Here is an 18,071-nt window from a genome sequence, read left to right on the forward strand (position 1 = left end):
TTTCTTGAACTCAGGGATCAGTGTTCAAAAAAATGGGAATAACTCCCCCCGCCTGCCACCCCGACTCGGCTGGGCACAGGGGCTCGTGCCTGTAATCTCAGCACTTTGGGAGGCTGAGGCGAGCATATCACCTGAGGCCAGGAGTTCAGGACTAGCCTGGCCAACATGGCAAAACCTCATCCCTTCTAAAAAAAAAAAAAAAAAAAAAAGAAAAATTAGTTGGGCGTGGTGGCACATGCCTGTAATCCCAGCTACTCCAGAGGCTGAGGCAGGAGAATCACTTGAACCCAGGAGGTGGAGGTTGCAGCGAGCGGAATTCGTGTCACCGCACTCCAGCCTGGGTGACAAGAGTGAAACTCCATCTCAAAAAAACCAAAAACAAAAACAAAAAACGCCCTCGTGACAGTTAATTGATTGAACACCTGCTGTATACCTGGCTCTACTCGGAGAACTTGGTAAGAATCTTAGATCTGCTGTATGTCCTACAGCAACACAATGACAGGGGATACTATTAATATTATTACCCCCATTTTGCAGATGAGAAAATTGAGGCCCAGAGAGGTAAATACACTCACCCAAGGTCACACAGTCAAGAAGTTTCAGAGGCTGAATGGGACCTGGGTCTCTGTTATCCTAAGACTGGCTGTAAACTCCCACACTGTCAAATGAATAGGTGAGTGCCTGTTAATCTTTTGGGAGTGAAGAGCGTGCTGGCCACTTTCCCTAATGACATGGGGGCTTCAGATTTCCCCCAAGAGCTGGGTCGTGGTCCCGGACCTCCTGTCACCCACAACTTCCTTCCTACACAGCCACCCCCTTGCAAAGATGCAGCCGTGGACCCTGACGCCTTCCCCTCGCTGGGGCAAAAGCTCCCCTCCTCCCCGAGACCCCCTCAGGCAGGTGAAAGAGACTCGAAGGGAGAGGTGACATCTCCCCATGTGTCCACCTGCAGCCTCCTTCAAAGAAACGCAAAATCCAAGGGAAAGAGAGAGGCGGCCGCAGGCTGCGTGTGAGCCTGTGTGAGCCTGTGTGAGCGTGAGCACGGATCTATGAAAGATTTAGGCGGCGCCTGGTGTGTTATGGTCATAATTAATCTTGTGCCTCGTTGTCGGAGCGAATGACATTCAGAAATTACTTTTTGTGGCCTGGGTGAAGCAAAAGCTGATGGGGCCCAGATTCCTTTTTACCCAGGGATCAGGGTAGCAGGGTATACATGTGGGGGAGAGTGACTGAGGAAGGGGGATCTGGCCAGGTGTGGTGGCTCACGTCTGGAATGCCAGCACCTTGGGAGGCTGAGGCGGGCGGATCACTTGAGGTCAGGAGTTCGAGACCACTCTGGCCAACACGGTGAAACCCCGTCTCTATTAAAAATACAAAAAATTGGCTGGGCATGGTGATGGGCGCCTATAATCCCAGCTACTCGGGAGGCTGAGACAGGAGAATTGCTTCAATCTGGGAGGCAGAGGTTGCAGCGATTGGAGATTTCTCCACTGCACTCCAGCCTGGGTGACAGAGCCAAGACTCCATCTCAAAAAAAAAAAAAAAAAAAAAAATAGGCCGGGCGCGGTGGCTCACACCTGTAATCCCAGCACTTTGGGAGGCCGAGGCGGGTGGGTCACGAGGTCAAGAGATCGAGACCATCCTGGTTAACATGGTGAAACCCCGTCTCTACTAAAAATACAAAAAATCAGCTGGGCATGGTGGCACGTGCCTGTAATCCCAGCTACTCAGGAGGCTGAGGCAGGAGAATTGCCTGAACCCAGGAGGCGGAGGTTGCGGTGAGCCGAGATCACGCCATTGCACTCCAGCCTGGGTAACAAGAGTGAAACTCCGTCTCAATAAATAAATAAATAAATAAATAAATAAATAAATAAAATAAAATAAAATAAAATAAAAATTAGCCAGGTGTGGCGGTGTGTGCCTGTAATCCCATTTACTTGGGAGGCTGAGGTGGGAGAATTGCTTGAACCTGTGAGGCAGAGGTTGCAGCAAGCCGAGATCATGCCACTGCACTCCAGCCTGGTCTACAGAGTCAGACTCCATCTGTATTAAACAAACAAAAAGAGTCAGGGTGTGGTGGCTCACGCATGTAATCCCAGCACTTTATACAGGCAGATCACGATGTCAAGAGATCGATCGAGGCCATCCTGGCCAACATGGTGAAACCCCGTCTCTAGTAAAAATAGAAAAATTAGCTGGGCATGGTGGCACATGCCTGTAATCCCAGCTACTCAGGAGGCTGAGGCAGGAGAATTGCTTGAACCCAGGAGGTGGAGGTTGCGGTGAGCCAATATCACACCACTGCACTCCAGCCTGACAACAGAGCGAAACTCTGTCTCCATTAAAAGCAGAAAGACGGGGGAGCTTCTCCTCCCCGCCACACTGGCCCTGCCTCCATTTAAGTCATGAACTCCCCAGCCCAGTGGGTACCCTGGGCGCAATGGGTGCCAGGCTAACTGTTTTTGGAGGAAGAGCTTGTTTCATTGTGTGTTTATAGTTTTACTGAGGTATAACTGGCATCTGAGAAAATGAAAATATTTAAAGTGAGGGTTTTTTGTTGCAGTGGTTTTGTTTTGTGTTTTGAGACAGGGTCTCGCTCTGTTGTCCAGACTGTAGTGCTGTGGCGTGATCGTGGCTCAGGGCAGCCCTGACTTCCTGGGTCTAAGTGGTCCTCACACCTCATCCTCTTGAGTAGCTGGGACCACAGGTGTGCACCATCAGGCCTGGCTAAGAAATACATAGTTTTTTTTTTTTGTAGAGATAGTGTTTTTTGCTGCATTGCCCAGGCTCGTTTGGAGTGTCTGGCCTCAAGTGATCCTCCCACCTCGGCCTCCCAAAGTGCTGGGATTACAGGCGTGACCTCTAAACTCTTTTTTTTTTTTTTTTTTTTTGTCTGAGACAGAGTCTCACTCTGTCACTCAGGCTGGAGTGCAGTGGCACGATCTCTGCTTACTGCAACCTCCGCCTCCTGGATTCAAGCGATTCTCCCGCCTCAGCCTCTTGAGTAGCTGGGACTACAGGCACGTGCCACCACGCCCGGCTAATTTTGTATTTTTAGTAGAGATGGGGTTTTACCATATTGGTCAGGCTGGTCTTGAACTCCTGTCCTTGAAATCTGCCCGCCTCGGCCTCCCAAAGTATTGGGGTTACAGGTGTGAGCTGCCATGCCTGGCCGTCCTCTCAACTTTTTGACATCTCTGTTTTGTTTTGTTTTTTTTTTGAGATGGAGTTTCGCTCTTGTTCCCCAGGCTGGAGTGCAATGGCGCGATCTCGGCTCACCGCAACCTCCGCCTCCTGGGTTCAAGCAATTCTCCTGCCTCAGCCTCCTGAGTAGCTGGGATCACAGGCACGCGCCACCATGCCCAGCTCATTTTTTGTATTTTTAGTAGAGACGGGGTTTCACCATGTTGACCAGGAAGGTCTCGATCTCTTGACCTCGTGATCCACCCGCCTCGGCCTCCCAAAGTGCTGGGATTACAGGCGTGAGCCACCGGGCCCGGCCGACATCTCTGTTTATAGATGAGGAAAATGCGGCCCAGGACAGTTGTCACCATGAGGTCATGAATCATTTCAGGGGGTGGATTATCTATACGCATATATCCATAAAGCCATCGGCTTCGTGGTGAATATACCCATCACCAACACAATGAATACATTTCTCCCTTGTAACCCCTTCTCCTCTCCCTCCCTCCCCTCCCCCTTCCCCTCCAATCCTTTCTGGGTACCCACTGGTCTGTTTAGAGTCCCTATTAAATGAGTCTGCATTTTCGAGCTGTCACCAGTGAGTAGCGTTTCACGCCTGACTTTTATTCCTCAGCATACGGATTTCAAGGCTCAGGCCTGCTGTTGGGTGGATCAGTGCTCTCTCCCTCTGTGTGGCCGAGGAGAATCCTATGGTCTGGATGGACCACTGTTTGTTTGTCCATTTACCTGGGGATAGACACTTGGGTTGTTTCCAGCTTGCGGCTGGTATGCATAAAGCTGCTGTGAACAAGTCTATGTGAGTCTTGGTGTGGACACAGGCATTTCTCTTGCGTGAATAAATACCCAGGAGCGGCGTGGCTGGGTCCTAGCAGAAGTGTGTGTTTGACTTTTTCAGCAGTTAGGGGCTGTGCACTTTAAACACCATGATAGGCCAAGCGTGGTGGCTCACACCTGTAATCCCAGCACTTTGGGAGACCAAGGAGGGCGGATCACCTGAGGTCGGGCATTGGAGACCAGCCTGGCCAACATGGTGAAACCCTGTCTGTACTAAAAGTACAAAAATTCGCTGGGTGCAGTGTAATCTCAGCTACTCTGGAGGCTGAGGCAGAATCATTTGAATCTGGGAGGTGGAAGTTGCAGTGAGCTGAGATGGCACTCCAGCCTGGGCGACAGAGTGAGACCTCGTCTTGATGATTAATAAACAAATAAACACACACAGTGACAGTGTGGAGCACCTTGCTTCCTCCTTTAGACGGCTCAGTGACTATGGGCTTATCACTTTTCAGAGGGGGAAACTGAGGACAGACCGTGCGGGTGAGGAGCAGGGACTTGAACCCAGGACTGCCCAAGCCTGGAGAGGTAAATACACTCACCCAAGGTCACACAGTCAAGAAGTTGCAGAGGCTGAACTGGACTCGGGTCTCCCTGATCCCAAGACTGGGCTGGAAACCCCCACACTTGCAAAGGAACAGCTGAGTGTCTGTTAACCTTTCGGGAAACGAGAGGGTGCTGGCCACTTTCCCTAATGACGAGGGGGGGCTCCAGGTTTCTCCACGAGCTGAGTCATGGCCCCCGGCCCCTATCACCAACAGCTTCCTCCCTACACAGCCACCCCATTGCAAAGGTGCAGCCGTGGACACTGACGCCTTCCTCTTGCTGGGGCAAACCTCCCCTCCTCCCCAGACCTCCTCAGGCAGGCGAGCTGGATGCATTTGTGGGCACCAGGATACCTTTGGCTTCTGTCTCTCTTTTTTTTTTTTTGACATGGAGTCTTGCTCTGTCACCCAGGCTGGAGTGCAGTGGCACCATCTCAGCTCTCTGCAACCTCCGCCTCCTAAGTTCAAGTGATCCTCCTGCCTCAGCTTCCCAAATTTGGGATTACTGGCATGCACCACCACGCCCAGCTAATTTCAATATTTTAATTTTAATTTAATTTTATTTTTGAGACAGAGTTTCGCTCTTGTTACCCAGGCAGGAATGCAATGGCACGATCTTGGCTCACCACAATCTCCGCCTCCTGGGTTCAAGTGATTCTCCTGCCTCAGTCTCCCAAGTAGCTGGGATTACAGGCATGCGTCACCACACCCGGCTAGTTTTTTGTATTTTTAGTAGAGACAGGGTTTCTCCATGTTGGTCAGGCTGGTCTCAAACTCCCAACCTCAGGTGATTCGCCCACCTTGGCCTCCCAAAGTGTTGGGATTATAGGTGTGAGCCACCGTGCCCGGCTAATTTTAGTATTTTCAGTAGAGACGACGTTTCACTGTTGTTGGCCAGGCTGGTCTCGAACTCCTGACCTCAGGTGATCCGCCTGCCCCAGCCTCCTCCCAAACTGCTGGACTTACAGGCGTGAGCCACAGCGCCCAGCACTTAGATGTGTTAAGAGGCACGAATGCTTACCATTGTGTCACAGCTGCAGGCAGTGTTCAGTCAGTCACAGGGGTTGCAGGTGTGTAGCCTGAGAGTCCTAGGTTACACTATACAGCGGAGGCTGCCCAGGCTGAAGTGCAGTTGGCACAATCATAGCTCACTGCAGCCTCGGACTCCTGGCCTCAAGCAGTCCTCCCACCTCAGCCTCAAGTGGTTCAAGTAGATGGGACCACAGGCATGTGCCACCATGCCCAGCTAGTTTTTTTTTTTTTTTGAGGTAGAGTCTCACTCTGTTGCCCAAGCCGGAGTGCAGTGGCATGATCTCGGCTCACTGCAACCTCCGCCTCCTGGGTTCAAGCAATTCTCCTGCCTCTGCCTCCTGAGGAGCTGGGATTACAGGCATGGGCCACCACGCCCGGCTAATTTTTGTGTTTTTAGTAGAGATGGGGTTTCGCCGTGTTGGTCAGGCTGGTCTTGAACTCCTGACCTTAGGTGACTCACTCTTCTCAGCCTCCCAAAGCGCTGTGATTACAGGTGTGAGCCACTGTACCTGGCCTGCCCAGCTAATTTTATTTTATTTTTTTTGTAGAGATGAGAGCTTGCTATGTTGCCCAGCCTGTTCTTGAACTCCCGAGCTCAAGTGATCCTCCTGCCTCGGCCTCCCAAAGTATTGGGATGACAGGCATGCGTCTCTGTGCCTAGCCTCTTTTTGTTTTGTTTTTTTTTGAAACAGGATCTTGCTCTGTCTCCTGGGTTGGAGCGCAGTGGCGTGATCGTGGCTTCCTGCAGCCTCAAACTCCCGGGTGCAAGCTGTCCTCGCAGCTCAGCCTCCCAAGTAGCTGGGACTCCAGGTGTATGCTGCCACACCTGGCTAAATTTTTAATCTTTTGTAGAGACGGGGTCTTACTATGTGGCCTAGACTGCTCTTGAACTCCTGGACTCAGGCAATCCTCCCTCCTCAGCCTCCCCAAGTGCTGGGATGACAGGCTGAGCCGCCGCGCCCCGCCTGTCTTCACTTTCCAGGCACTCTGCCTGTTTCCACAGTGTTGACTGTCTGCCTGGCACGGTCGTAAGCACCCACTTCGCATGTCTTCATGTCTCTAAACTTTTTAACACCATCTCCACTCACAGACGGGAAAACTGAGGCACAGGCGTTTCTGGCCACTCAGCCAGGAAGCATCTGAGGAAGGCGGGGACGGGCTTACCTCCTGGCACCCGGCAGCAGCGGCCTGGCCCGCTCACGGAGCTCAGAGCCCCCGGCACGGGTTCTGGCTGAAGGATGCCGGTTCAACAGCCCCAGCTGTCACAAACGAGGCAGCAGAAATCGTGGGGTGAGGAGCAGGACACTGGTCTGGCGCTGGGGTCTCAGGACTGCCAGCCCCCCGTTTCCTACGGTCCCCAGAGCTGGCAACCAGGGCTCCCACCAACTGTGAGCCCCACAGCCTGGGAGTGGCCTCAGCGGGTGCTGGCACAGACAGCGAACAGATGCTCGCTATTTTAAACCCACTGTTAACTCATTAAGACAGCTGTTTCCCATCCCCAAAGTCGGCAGAATTAGAATTAAATTCGTTCCAGAATTAAACACACACATACACACACGCACACCCCACCACCATTTGGAGGCAAAACTTGTTAGCATTTAGGCAAGCTGTGTCTATGAGCCTGGGGACAGGGCTCAGCTTCCGCCTGACAAGTTACATCACAGTCCCGAGGTTCCCAGCTGGGCCTGTGGCCAGAATGCCCCGTGGGCCCAGATTCTCACGTCTGCCCAGGTCTCCGCCATCAGAGTCCAGCTGCTAAGTGCACGTCCTCCTGGGGTTCGCTCCGACCCCTCAGACCCCGCAGGGCCCAGAAGCAGCTGAGTGTCTGCCCCTGAATCTGCTTCTCCTCTTAGGTGACCATCCTTACCTGCCACTCACATCAGAGTCCAGGTGCCCCCTCCTCTTTCTCCTCTCCCCTTACCCCTCACATCAGAATGGGCAGGACTTTCTGTTGAAGCTGCTTGCAGCCAGCTTTGCCCCACTCCTACTGCTACTGCACTGGTCCAGCCTGAACACCTGGCCCAGACACCATCCCAGGTTCCTAACTTTTACTGTCACCCCCAAGTAGCTGTTTTCTCTTAATGGAGAGATCTTTTTAGAGCCAGAATCGGATTGTGTCACTCTCTTGATTGACATTGTCTAGCACGGGGTTTCATTAGAACTTTCTGGGATGAGTGGAATGTTCCAGACTCACGCCAGCCAACATGGCCACCTCCATGCAGCTATAGAGTGCTTTCAGTGTGGCCAGTGTGAGTGAGGACCTGAATTTTAGATTCATTTCATTTGAATGACTTTAAATATTCACATGGAGCTGGCAGCTCCTGTATTCTGGCTCTGAGGCCATTGGCCACCTGCTCAGATCCCTGGGTCCTCCCTGTTTCCTGGAAGTGCAGGCTGGGATCCCAGCTCTGTCTGAGCCTGCTCTGACATTGTCCGTGGCGGCCGGAGTGTGGCAGAATTCACAATACTCCTCCTAGCCACCCTCAACCGGTGGTGCTCTGGCTTTTACATAAATACCCCGGCTCCCTCGTCCTTCAGGTGGGGCAATTCTTTTTTTTTTTTTTTTTTTTTTTGAGACAAAATCTCAGTCTCACTCTGTCACTCAGGCTGGAGTGCAGTAGTGCAATCTCGGCTCACTGCAACCTCTGCCTCCCCAGTTAAAGCGGTTCTCCTGCCCCAGCCTCCCCAGTAGCTGGGATTACAGGCGCTCACCACCACTCCTGGCTTATTTTTGTATTTTTAGTAGAGATGGGGCTTCACCATATGGCCAGGCTGGTTTCGAACTCCTGACCTCAACTGATCTGCCCGGCCTGGCCTCCCAAAGTGCTGGGATTACAGGCGTGAGCCACCGCGCCCGGCCATGTGGGACAATTCTGAGTTTCACAGTCAACGCGTGCTCCCGGAGGCCCCCCGTGGGGCTGAACTCCTCCTGCCCCAGGCTCACGAAGGCACCCGTTTGTGGCGTCTCTTCCCTCTTGGACCTTCCCACACCCCTCCTGGGGTTTCCTGGGATCGTCTCCCACATCCGCCACTTGTCCCGAAATCTTGTCTCGGGGGCTGCTTTGGGGAAACTAAAATAGAACAGGTTCTGCATTGGGGCAAACTGTTCATCGTGGCTCAGAAGGCTCTTCATCCTCAGCCCCTTACCTCTTCACTCCTGCCATCCACACCAGCCACGCTCTCTTTTCCTCCTCCTCGGACACACCAGCCCCTCCTGCCACAGGACATGTGCCCATGACATCCCCACCCCCTGCAACTCTGACCTTCTCCCATCCTGTCTCCTCACTCTTCACGCCTCGGTTTAAATGCCCCCTACTCACAGAGGACATTCCCAACCACACTGCCTGCTGGCCACCGACTCCTCTTTCTCTTTTTGTTAGAGACAGGGTCTCGCTCTGTTGCCCAGGCTGGAGAGCAGTGGTGTGATCATAGCTCACTGCAGCCTCCAGCTTCTGGCTTGAAGTGATCCTCTGGCCTCAGCCTCCCAAGTAGCTGGGTCTACAAGCATGCACCACCACACCCAGATAATTTTATTTATTTATTTATTTTTTTGTAGAGATGGGGTCTTGCTATGTTGCTCAGGCTGGTCTCCAACTCTTGGTCTCAAATAACCCTCCTGCCTTGGCCTCCCAAAGTGCTGGGATTACAGGTGAGAGCCACCACACCCAGAGCCGACCTTGACTCTCTTGAAGGGCACTGGCCAGGTGTTTTTCAGAAGGTCACTCAATTCAGGTTTTTCTGGTGTCTAATCATGATTAGACAGAGATTCTGCATTTCTGCCCAGATCCCACTGAGAATGCTGTGGTCCCCTCAGAACCTCAGATCAGGAGGCACACGCTGTCACTGTGTCTCGTCGCTGGGGGCATTCATTTTGATCCCTTGGCTAAGGTGGTATTTGTCAGATCCCCCCCCCCCCGAAAGTTATCTTTATTCTTTTCCAATGAATAAATATCATGAGAGAGTTACTTTGAGACTGTGCAAATATCCCGTTTCTCCCTCAACTTTCACCCAGTAATTCTAGCATTCTTGGATTGATCCTGCCTCTTACACACTTGATCTTATCTGCTTCTGATTTCTCTCCTGGGACTCATCGCTCTTTGAAACATTCCTGCTCAGTTGTTCAAGCGTAGGTCAACGTTCGCCTCTTCCACTGGACACACTTCGTGAAGGTGGGGGCTGGGTTTGCCATGATCACTTCAGTGTCTCAGAGCCCAGCACAGGGTCTGGCACATAGAAGGCACTTGGCAACTAGGTGATGAATAAGCAAATGAAATGAGACGTCAATCAACAAGTCCCAGGTGCTCAGGAAGTCTGATTGGGTGTCATCCCAAGAATGAAGTGTGTTCTAGGAGCAAAGATGCTCTGAGACGCTACCTAGAGGAATGCTCATCATGGATGAATCCTTGGACAAAACACTGGTGCTCCCACCTCCCAACAGTTCCCTTGGTCCTGCTGAAAGTCTGGATATGGAGCTGACGCCACGTGGATCTTGCTCTTTGAAATCTATGTCCAGGCTGTGCAGAGTGGCTCATGCCTGCAATGCTAACACTTTGGGAGGCCAAGGCAGGAGGACTGCTTGAGGCCAGGAGTTTGAGACCAGTCTGGGCAACATAGCAAGACCCCATCACTACAAGAAATAAAAAAATTAGCCAGGCATGGTGACACACACTTGTAGTCCCAGCTACTTGGGAGGCTAAGGTGGGAGAATCACTTGAGTCTGGGAGGTCAAAGTTGCAGTGAGCTGTGATTGTGTCACTGCACTCCAGCCTGGGTAACAGAGCAAGACTCCATCTGTTAAAACAAAACAAAGAGAAGAAGTCTATGCCTAATAAAGCTACAGACAGTAATCAAGGGTATTGGCATAAGGATTGACAAATAGATTCATGAAACAGAATACAGAACACAGAAAAAGACACTCCCGCATATACACACATGGTCATTTGCTTTTAGATGATCCAATGACGAAAGGCAAGTATTTTCAACAAAAGCCTCTGGAACAACTGGCTACCTGTGTGGGGAAATAAAGAGCCCTAACCCCTACCTCACACCATACACAAAAATCAATTCAAGATGCAATATGGACTAAACATGAAGGCTTGAATTATAAAGACTTTAGAGGAAAACAAAACAATATTTTTGTGGTTTCAGGGTAGGCAAAAGTTTCTTTGGACACGGACAGCAAGAACCCTGAAAGAAAACAAATTGGTCAATTTCACCATAGTACAGTTAAAATCTGATTAGCAAAACACCCCAGTGAAGAAAATCTAATCCTAGTGGGAGTGGAGGTGGGGTCTCTGTGTGTGAGGACTGGTCTCCAAAGTTGTGTGTGTGCATGTTTTGTTGTATTTGAGATAGGGTCTCACTCTCTTGCTTTGGCTGGAAGGCAGTGGTGCAGTAGCTTACTGCAGCCTCGAACTCCTGGGCTCAAGTGACCCTCCCACCTCAGCCTCCCAAGTAGCTGGTACTACAGGCATGCACCACCACACCTGGTTAATTTTTTTGTTTGTTTTCTTGGTAGAGACGGGGTCTAGATGTGTTGCCCAGGCTGGTCTCAAACTTCTGGGCTCAAGTGATCCTCCTGCCTCAACCTCCCAAAGTGCTGGGATTAGAGGAGTGAGCCACCATGCCCAGCTGCCAATTGTTTGTTTACCCATGAGCTACTCAGACAAGACTTAGGGAAATGCTAGCCCACTGAAATCAGGTGACATTAATTTGAGTCTTGTCTTTGGCCTCCAATGCACTGGGCAAGCATGGACTGGGGCCACGTCTCTCTGGGCTATATTTCTCTGCCCATTCATGAAAAGGTACAGTGCAATAATGTCTGACCACCCCCCACCACCAATGTGTTCTGCCCACGGGTTCTCTCTCTCTCTTCTTCCAACCCCTAGTCACCAGGAGCCCTGGGCAGAATGCGGGCTGCCGGACAAGGCAGAATAGTGTGTGCCAGCCCGACATATCACCCTGTTCAGACAGATCTTCCTTCCCAGCAATGTTTTCTGGCTCTGAGAGTTTAACTATCCTGGCATAAAACCTGAGACCTTGGAGCAGGACAGGAGAAAAGACAAAAGAAGCAATCTGACCTCGGACAGCAAATCTGTTTAATTTGCAGCCAGACATCTGGCCTGGCAGGGGCCAAGCTGGGACACAGCCAGTGAGACGGGAGGTTTGGGGAGCCGGGCGTGGGGAAGGGCAGATGCCGAGGCCTAGTGCAGCTTCTCCTTAGCTGTGGCACTTGGGCAGGGGTGGTCGCCTCTCTACATGCCAGCTTCCTGGGAGAAATGGGGAAATTCACAACCCCCAAGCTCAAAGGGTGATAGGAGGGCCCACTGGCAACTGTGTGCAGAAAACATTTGTGGTCTCTGCCTTGGGTCACTGTCATTTGACAGCTGAGGAAGCTGAAACGCTAAGAGGGTGATGCGGCTCTGTGTCCCCACCCCAAACTCATCTTGAATTGTAATCTGAATTGTAAACCCCACATATTGGGCAAGGGACCTCATAGGATGTGATTAGATTATGGGGTGTTTCCCCCAGGCTGTTCTTGTGAGAAAGATTTCTCATGAGATCTGATGGTTTTAAAAGGAGCTTTTCCCTTCTTAGCTCTTCACTTCTGTCTCCAGCGACCTTGTGAAGAAGGACATGTTTGCTTCTTCCCCTTCTGCCACGATTGTAAGTTTCCTGAGGCCTCTCCAGCCATGCAGAACTGTGAGTCAATGAAAACTCTTTCCTTTATAGATTACCCAGTCTCAGGTATTTCTCTATAGCAGTGTGAGTGTGAACTAAATGGAGGAAAGCAAGGCACCTCAGCTCACTGCAACCTCCACCTGCCGGGTTCAAGCAATTCTCCCGCCTCAGCCTCCAAAGTAGCTGGGATGACAGGCGTCCACCACCACGCCTAGCTAACTTTTGTATTTTCGGTTGAGACGGTGGTTTCATTATATTGACCAGGCTGGTCTTAAACTGACTTCAAGTGATCGTCCCACTTTGGCCTCCCAAAGTGCTGGGATTATGGTGCCAGGCACTGCTCTGGAGGAGGCTGCTTTTTTTTTTTTTTTTTTTTTTTTTGAGATGGAGTTTCGCTCTTGTTGCCCAGGCTGGAGTGCAATGGCGTGATCTTGGCTCACCGCAACCTCCGCCTCCTGGGTTCAGGCAATTCTCCTGCCTCAGCCTCCTGAGTAGCTGGGATTACAGGCACGCGCCACCATGCCCAGCTAATTTTTTTTTGTATTTTAAGTAGAGACAGGGTTTCACCATGTTGACTAGGATGGTCTCGATCTCTTGACCTTCTGATCCACCCGCCTTGGCCTCGCAAAGTGCTGGGATTACAGGCTTGAGCCACCGCGTCCGGCAGGAGGCTTCTTTTTAATTCCTTTTGCAAAAACCCCAGAGCTGGCTCTGATTGGCCCAGCTTGGGTCACATGTCCCATCCTGAACCAATCAGTGTGGTTTAGAGGATGCAATGCTATCATTGGCCAGGCCTGGGTCATGTGACTACCCAAAACCAGGAAGAAGCTCTCTTCTCCCCGCTCCTTGTAGCCGCCTGTACTCGAAATGGAAACTATTTGGTTTCCCACAGGTGTGCCATGCTGCTGGCTCCAAACAGATGTCTGCCATAGGTAGGTAGCACTTTATCCTCATTTACAGAGGAGCAAGTCAAGATTCTGAGGGGTCACTGGCTTTCTCAGGGGCTTCGCAGTCAGTAGCAGAGCTGGGAATTTGAACCTGGGACTTTTTTTTTTTTTTTTTTTTTTTTTTGAGATAGAGTTTCTCTGTGTCACCCAAGCTAAGCTGGAATACAGTGATGTGATCATAGCTCACGGCAGCCTTGACCTCCTGGGGTCAGGTGATCCTCCTGCCTCGGCCTCCCAACTGGCTGGGACTACAGTCAGGCACCACCAGGCCTGGATAATTTTTAAAAATATATTTGTAGGCCAGGTACGGTGGCTCACACCTGTAATCCCAGCACTTTGGGAGCTTGAGGCGGTCAGATCACCTGGGGTCGGGAGTTTGAGACCAGCCTGCCCAGCATGGAGAAACGCTGTCTCTACTAAAAATACAAAAACTAGGTGGGTGTGGTAGCTCATGCCTGTAATCCCAACTACTTGGGAGGCCGAGGAAGAATTGCTTGAACCCAGGAGGCAGAGGTAGTGGTGAGCTGAGATTGTGCCATTGTACTCCAGCCTGGGCAACAACAGTGAAACTCCACCTCGAGAAATACACATACACACCACACACACACACACACACACACACACACACACATACATACACACACACACATATATTTGTAGAGATGGAGTCTTTCTGTGTTGTCCTGGCTAGTCTTGAACTCCTGGGCTCATTCAGTCTTCCTGCTGTAGCTTCCCAAAGTGCTAAGATTACAGGTGTGAGTCCCTGTGCCCAGCTCAAACCCAGGACTCTTGACTCTCATATTTGGGATCTTTTTGTGGATGTGTGTGAGGTACTGAAGGGAAGGTAACGTTGAACTAGGCTGGGTGAGGCACGTGGAGGATTGGCTGGGCAGGGAACTGCCTGTACAAGGGTGTGGACGTGGGACCCAGCACTGTGGCAATTGAAGACGTGGAGGAAGCACGTTACATTTTGTATTTGCCCGCTGGGCACAGTGGCTCACGCCTGTAATCCCAGCATTTTTGGAGGCCACAGCAGGAGGATCACCTGAGGTCAGGAGTTCAAGAGCAGCTTGGCCAACACAGTAAAACCCCATCTCTACTAAAAAACAAAAGTTAACCAGGTGTGGTGGTGCACACCTGTGATCCCAGCTACTCAGGAAGCTGAGGGAGGAGAATCACTTGAACCTGGGAGGTGGAGGTTGCAGTGAGCCGAGATCGTGCCAATGCACTCCAGCCTGGGTGATGAGACTCAGTCTTAAAAAAATAAATACTTGCATGAAGCACCTCTTTAAAATCTCCCGGCAAGAATCTGAGCTACATGCTGTTGGGATGTCCATTTTTCATACCTATAAAGTGGAGCTCAGATGGCCATGACCGTCAGCTCAAAGCCAGAAACAGCAAAACCAGCTTTAAATCCAGGTCCAGCCTTTCCTCAAAGCTGGGCCTCCTCCTCTACCCCTGCGCTATGGGTTGAATCGCATCCTCTCAAAATATATGTTGAAGTCCTGGCCGGGCGCCGTGGCTCCTGCTTGTAATTCCCGCACTTCGGGAGGCCAAGGCGGGTGGATCACCTGAGGTCAGGAGTTCTAGACCACCCTGGCCAACATGGTGAAACCCCGTCTCTACTAAAAATACAAAAAAATTAACCGGGCGTGGTAGTGTGCACCTGTAATCCCAGATACTCGGGAGGCTGAGGCAGAAGAATTGCTTAAACCTGGGAGGCAGAGGTTGCAATGAGCCAGGATTGTGCCATTGCACTCCAGCCTGGGTGACAGAGCGAGACTGCATCTCAAAAAAAAAAAAAAAAAAAACCCACAAAAAAACAAGTGTTGAAGTCCTAACCCCTGACATCTGGGAATGCCACCTTGCTTGGACATAGGTTACATGCGGATGTAATCAAGTTAAGATGAGGTCATTGCGATGGACCTGAATCCAATATGACTGGTGTCTTCTTAAAAAGAGGAGGTGACAAGTTTGTGGGAACACCAGTCCAGCCTCTGCCTTTGTTGTCACATGGCTGTCTTTCCTGTGTCTCTGACTCCGTGTCTCTTGTTTTCTTTTCTTTACTTTTTTTATTGAGACATAGTCTTGCTCGGTCGTCCAGGCTGGAGTGCAGTGGCGCCATCTTGGCTCACTGCAGCCTCTGCCTCCTGGGTTCAAGCGATTCTCCTGCCTCAGCTTCCCAAGTCGCTGGGACTTCAGGTGCCCGCCACCACACCCAGCTAACTTTTTGTATTTAGTACAGATGGGGTTTCACCATCTTGGCCAGGCTGGTCTTGATCTCCTGACCTCGTGATCCGCATGCCTTGGCCTCCCAAAGTGCTGGGATTACAGGCGTGAGCCACCACCCCCAGTCTAATGTTTGTATTTTTAGTACAGATGGGGTTTCACCATGTTGGTCAGGCTGGTCTCGAACTCCTGACCTCAGGTGATCCACCCACCTCCACCTCCCAAAGTGCTGGGATCACAGGCGTGAGCCACCAAGCCCCACCCCTCCAGTGGTTTTAGTCAGTACCCCAGAACAAAATCCAAGTTTCTTACTAAGCTCTACAAGGGCCTGCAGGACCTGGCCCATCTCCCTCAACCCTCCCCTCCTCCGTCTCCCCCCTCACTCACTCTGCTGCCGCCACACGGGGCTCCTGCTCTTCCTCCCATGTGCCAGGTGCTGTCCTGCCACAGGGCCTTTGCATGGTCTGTGCATTCTGCCTGGAACTTCCTTCCTGCACTAGCACCTCCTTCTTCCCCTTCTGGTCTTTTGTTTGTTTGCTTGTTTTTTATTTTGAGACAGGGTCTTTCCCTGTCACCCAGGCTGGAGTGCAGTGGTGCAATCATAGCTCATTGCAGCCTTGACCTCCTGAGCTCAAGTGATCCTCCCACCTCAGCCTCCTGAGTAGCTGGGACTACAGGTGTGCACCACCATACCTGGCTAATGTTTGTATTTTTTGGAGAGATGGAGTTTCACTATGTTGCCCAGGCTGGTCTCGAACTCCTAGACTCAGGTGATTTGCTTGCCTCAGCCTCCCAAAGTGCTGGGAGTGCAGGTGTGAGCCACCGTTTCCAGCCCCGAGTCTCAGTTCTAAGGTTTCCCCCTGAGCTCCCTGACCACCCGCAAGCTCCATCTCATGACCCCTTCGTGTTTTTTAGTTCTGGCGTTTCTCTCCTGCTGACATCTCCCTGCTAATTTATTGAATCATATATTTGGTATCTATCCCACACCCTGGAGTAATAGTCCCGGGAGAGCAGAGACTTTTCTGTTTTGGTCACTGCTGTGTGTGAGTGCCTGGAACAGCGTCTGGGACAGAGTGGGCGCTCCCTGGAGGTTGCCTGGGCTTGCATCTGCGTTTTGCACGTGACTCTCGTATTCACACTGTTCCAGGGGAAGTCATAGAGGTGGCCTTGACCTTCTTCCTCCCATGGCCTTACCTAGTAGCTCTTTGTTATTGGTGCACTGCTAAGCAGCCCCTCACTGCCCAGAACACCCCCTTGCTTCCTTGCGTTTTTTTTTTTTTTTTTTTTTTTTTGAGGCAGGGTCTCACTCTGTTGCCCAGGCTGGAGTGCAGTGGTGTGATCTCAGCCCACCACAACCTCCGCCTGCCAGGTTCAAGCCATTCTCCTGCCTCAGCCCCCTGAGTAGCTGGGATTACAGGCACATGCCACCACACCTAGCTAATTTTTTATTTTTAGTAGAGAGGGAGTTTCACCATGTTGGTCAGGCTGGTCTTGAATTCCCGACCTTGTGATCTGCGTACCTCAGCCTCCCAAAGTACAGGCAGGACCCACTGTGCCCAGCCAACATTTTTTTTTGGGGGGGAGGGACAGGGTCTCACTCTGTGACCCAGGCTGGAGTGCAGTGGTGTGATCATAGTTCACTACAGCCTTGACCTCCTGGGCTCGAGCAGGCCTCCCTCCTCAGCCTCCCAACTATCTGGAACTACAGGCATGCATCACCACACCTGGCTAATTTTTAAAAGAAGTTTTTTGTTGGATAACATTGAAAGGAATTAAAAAAAAAAAGAAAAAATAAAGAATTTTTTGCAGAGGTGGGGTCTTGCTATGGTGCCCAGGCTGGTCTCAAACCTCTAACCTTGAGCAAACCTCCCACCTCAACCTCCTATCCCATCATGCTTGGGATTCCATGAGACATCAGAGAAGACAGAGTAAAAGGGGTTGGAAAACTCTGTGGCACCTTTGCAACTTTTCTGGAAATGTAAACCAGTTCCAAAGGAACACGTATTTTAGTAGAGATGGGGTTTCACCATGTTGGCCAGGATGGTCTCGATCTCCTGATCTCGTGATCCACCCGCCTCGGCCTCCCAAAGTGGTGGGATTGACAGGCATGAGCTACCACCACGCCTAGGGTAAAACGTTTATTTTAAAAGAAAAACCGTGGCCGGGCGCGGTGGCTCACGCCTGTAATCCCAGCACTTTGAGAGGCCGAGGCGGGCGAATCATGAGGTCAAGAGATCGAGACCATCCTGGCCAACATGGTGAAACCCCATATCTAGTAAAATACAAAAATTAGCTGGGCATGGCAGCATGCATGTGTAGTCCCAGCTACTTGGGAGGCTGAGGCAGGAGAACTGCTTGAACCTGGGAGGCGGAGGTTGCAGTGAGCCACGATCGCGCCACTGCACTCCAGCCTGGCACCTGGCAACACAGCAAGACTGTCTCAAAAAAAAAAAGAAAAAAATGTGAATGAAAAATAAGGCCATCTGATCCAGGACCCACGGCCCGTGTGCCTGGGACTGGAACCAAAGCATGGATGCCCCGTCTCAGAGCCACTCTGGCACCACCGCCACAGCCGCCCCGAAAAGGTCCCCCGGCCCTCACC

The sequence above is a fragment of the Saimiri boliviensis genome, chromosome 14 (genome assembly GCF_048565385.1).
Source record: "Saimiri boliviensis isolate mSaiBol1 chromosome 14, mSaiBol1.pri, whole genome shotgun sequence".
NCBI lineage: Eukaryota > Metazoa > Chordata > Mammalia > Primates > Cebidae > Saimiri > Saimiri boliviensis.